The sequence below is a fragment of the Citrus clementina genome, unplaced genomic scaffold (genome assembly GCF_000493195.1).
Source record: "Citrus clementina cultivar Clemenules unplaced genomic scaffold, Citrus_clementina_v1.0 scaffold_6, whole genome shotgun sequence".
Classification (NCBI taxonomy): Eukaryota; Viridiplantae; Streptophyta; class Magnoliopsida; order Sapindales; family Rutaceae; genus Citrus; species Citrus x clementina.
In genome coordinates, this window is record NW_006262139.1 from 15,626,179 (window position 1) to 15,630,783 (window position 4,605).

The following is a 4,605-nucleotide window of genomic DNA, read 5'->3' on the forward strand; positions in this document are numbered from 1 at the left end:
ATAACAAAATTGAAAAGTCATTTTCACACGTTACAAATATATACTAACAAAACTGAAATAACATTATTACAAGTTAGAACAATATGTAATAACAAAAAATAAATAAATAAACTCGAGGCTTGTAAAGTTAATAGTTTATTTAAAACAAATTCGCATCTTTTCAATGGTGCTTAATTTATATCAATCTCTGTCTTTCAAGATGCAACGGATTCGAATAGTCTCATGAGCACAATCATACTATTCTATCAAATTTGAAACTAGTGTTTGAACTAAAATCAGAGAAAATTTGTTTCAGATAGAAGAAGGAAATGTCACTTCAATTTTGTGTGTTTTGCAAATAAAATTAGAAACCAATTTATAGAATTTTTGGAGGACATTTTGGTATAGAAAAATTAGGCAGTAACTATTGAATTTAATACTTAAATAAAATCTATAACAAAAGCATTTGTTTACCTTCAATCACTTGTAATATAAAGCCAAATTTTTCCTTCAAAATTAGCCATATACATCACTTAACAGCCCTTTAATCTCTTGCTATTAAGATCAATATCAATATCAAATATTGATATTGCTTTTACCCTTTACAGTTTTAGTTTTAATTCAATGCAATTATAGTGCAATAAAAAGAAAATTAAAGGATAAAAAACACCTTTAATCTTTTCCAAACCAATGGGTGATAAGCACTAATTTGAATTTTCTATTATTCGTCCTAAAGATCTCACGAAGGAGATTCTGAATCATTCATGCAAGAATATTTCCTCAATAGACATCTAACTCAAAATTAGCCTTCAAATAATTGAATGCTTATTTAATTCCTATATTTTAACTTAAATATCCGTTTAGTCTCATATTATAAAATATATCTCAAAATACCCATGTATATTTTGGTTTTATGATAATACCCTTCAAATAATATTCTTGACATGAATTAATTATCTATAAAATATTAATTAGCATCTTAACCAATAATTAATTATTAGCAAATTAATTAACAAATATCAGGAGTGAAAGAACTAATATTTCCTGTACCCTTGCAACAATCTTACTAATAATTATTTATAAATAAATTAATATTAGCCAACTTAAAAATGAACATTTTAAGTAAAATAATGATATAAAATGTTTATTAATATCTTTACAACAATATTAATAATAATTGTTTAATAAAAATTAATTTACTAAATTAATTCTAAAGTAAAATAATAATATAAAAATTTGGGTAAATTTTTATGTTACTTTTAAGATAAATTTTGATAAATTAACATTTTTTTATAAATATCCCAATGTTATCGTAAAAAGAAAAAAAATTAAGGGTAGTAATGAAATATACTTGGCATCACGGGTGTCTTGAGATGTGTGTGTCTCTCTCTTTCTATATATATATAACACTTAAATCAAAATATAAAGATTAAATGAGTATTTATCTATCTTTATATTCATCCCACTTTTAGACATACTTTGTTAAATTGTCTCTTCTAGAAAAGAGGTCGTTTGCAGCAATGAAGGAATTTCATATCAAGGTTACAAACAAGAAAACGAATGGTTCTGGCCAATTGCATTTGACTTAGTCAACTGAGATACGGCAAAAGCAAGGTAGAATCTAAAATTACATAAGAGTCTAATAGGCAATAATCTTCCTATAATTAATGAATAGCTCAATATCTTGACATAACCTCACAAATGTAGGATTTCAATCTCCGTGTCGTTTATTTTTTGAATTTTTTATTACTTGAGTTTAGATTAGTTAATTTAAGATAATAATTGACCTACATTTATAAAACATATCTAAATTTTCCTACGTATTAAAATACTAAATGTGATATAAGAACCAGCTATAAGTAGGTTAAATTGATGATTTGGTATAATTATAATGATTATTATTTTTAATTGATCGATGGATTGAAATTTTAGTACCCATATATTTTTTCAATACGGACAATTTTAGAGAGTAAGTGATAACTCTAGGAAATGAGAGTTATTACATCAATTCTAGGCTTGAATTAAGGTCATTTAGAGAACAAATAAGGAGTTTTCATTACATTTTGATTACCTTTTGCATAAACATTCATTTTAGTTGAGTCTTAATAAGTTTTGCTTAAATCATAGTAATTTGTACTAAAAACAGGTTTTAAATTCATAAGAGTATGTTGAGGCATTTGAAGAACAAGAGGAGGAAGGAAGATGACCACAAAAGAAGTAAAGCACAATCGGGAATAAAGCAGTGTTATGGCAGTTGTTAGAGCAACCAGTGCTGTAGCAATCTGGGAGCAATGCGGGAGAAAACTTAGGCGCGAGTCAGCCATAAAATCGCGATATGCATGTTTCCTAATTTAAACACATGCACGCTCATGGGCTTTGGTTTAACCTAATGTGCAATATAAAAAGGAGGCATGCACCACATAGAAAGGCGGCAAGGAATTATCATTAGAATAATTAGAAGGAACGAAGAAGAAGAAGATCAGAATTGAAGAGTGTTGTTTCGGCAACATTGGACAATCGTGTAGAATTACTTGACTTTAATTTTCATTGTGCTCAACTTATATTTATCTTTTTCCTTTAATTGATTTGATGTATTCCGAGACCAATATGTTTATGTTTACTTTTCTCATTCAGATTATGAACTAAATTTACTTGTAGTTGAGTGACAAATAATCCAATGGGTTCTTGACTGTTCTTATATGTTGTTACGGTATTGCTATAGCATTATACTCTAGTAGTTTTTATGAATATAACTGTTATTTTAGTTGACCACTCATTTAATAGTTTCAGTTAAGATAGAGCAGCAAAATGACATGTCTTAGCTGATATTATTAGAGTATTACTTGTTCCTAAGTCGAGTTTCCTAGAATAGGTTATCCCGAATCCCATAAGGACAATACTTTAAGTTAGGATTTGTGACACTCTAGACATAGATGTTCACCTTGTACGGTAGAAAGATTAAAGGTTATAATGATGTACCATAAATATATGAGCAACTGGTCATTGTTAGCAGTTTTAAAGATATGAGATTTCCAATATGCGATAGCTGAGGATGCAGATTTATTATGCCCAGTGCTGCAGCACTTATTCTAACAATTGGTGCTAATTTGGTAAATAACAGTCACCCCATTAGGAGAGTTTGATCATTCAACTACTATATTCTCAATTGAATCTTAGACACAATTAAGCTAGTTTATTTCATTACGGTATTGTCTTATTTAATTCTTATTGCAATTACTGATTATGATAGAAATTATTTGACAATTGTTTGTTTTGGTTTCAAGTTGAGTTGCGTTATTGTGAGTGCTATAACATTTTGAATAATATCAATCCCTGTGGAGACAATCTTGAATACTTATCACTTTATTACTTGTTGTGTATACTTGCACGTTGGCATTGATAGATACTGCTTATAAAATTCACCAACAAGTTTTTGGCGCCGTTGCCGGGGATTGATTGTTTATTTTTGAAGTGTGAAGAAAATTGTGATAGCGCCAAATTTGACTTGATTCATTCTATTGATTGGCATATCAGTACGTGTATGCGCAAGGACAAATCTGTGGTATTCCAATTCGATCCTGAGATTGAAAGGACTGTCAGGAGATTGCGAAGAGAACAAAGATATCCAAAGACTGTTTCAGGCATGAATAATTTACAGAATGAGGAAAATTTGATCCCTCACGGGCCCTTACAACCAGTCAACATTCAAGAAAAACATAATAAACATGCTAACGGGAGACAGCCAGGCAACAACAATATTATTTACATGGCTGATGACAGAGATAGAGCAATAAGAGATTATGCTGTGCTAACTCCTCAAGTTGTACATCCTGGCATCATCAGACCTGAAGTAGACGCTATAAATTTTGAGTTAAAGCCAGTGATGTTTCAAATGTTGCAAACAGTTGGGCAATTCAATGAATTGCCAAATGAAGATCCCCATCTCCATATTAAATTGTTCTTGGAAGTAAGTGATGCTTTCAAAATTGCTGGAGCAACAGAAGATGCCTTAAGGCTAAGGCTCTTTCCTTATTCCTTAAGAAATCGAGCAAGAGCATGGTTAAATTCATTACCATCTGATTCCATCACTACATGGAATGAATTGGCTGATAAATTCCTAATGAAATATTTCCCACCAACAAAAAATGCAAAGTTGCGGAATGAGATTACTTCCTTTCATCAACTTGAAGATGAGAGTTTGTACGAGGCTTGAGAAAGGTTCAAGGAATTGCTCAGAAGGTGTCCTCATCACAGTATTCCTACTTTCTACAATCGGTTGAATCCGAGTACAAGGTTAATGGTGGATGCTTCAGCAAATGGAGCTCTGTTATCCAAATCTTACACTGAAGCTTATGAAATTCTGGAAAGAATTGCCAATAATAATTACCAGTGGCCTTCAGCCAGGTAACCATCAGCAAGAGGATCAACAGAGGTACATAACATTGATGCAATTACAGCCTTATTAGCACAAGTTACTTCATTGACTAATATGGTAAAAGCCATGACATTTGCTCCAGCAACAATAAAGCAAGTCACTACACTCTCTTGTGTATACTGTGGTGAGGAACATGACTTGATAGATGTCTAGGGAATCCAGCTTCAGTAAACTATGTGGGTAATTTCAAT

The 4,605-nt window shown here is 30.8% G+C and overlaps 1 non-coding gene across 1 annotated transcript; it reads right to left on the reverse strand.

Moving 5' to 3' along the window:
- Positions 1 to 4,128: 4,128 nt before the first annotated feature.
- Positions 4,129 to 4,236, reverse strand: LOC112097552. The gene has a single exon (XR_002905083.1). It is a non-coding gene; the product is annotated as a small nucleolar RNA R71 (small nucleolar RNA).
- Between the last annotated feature and the right edge of the window lie 369 nt (positions 4,237 to 4,605).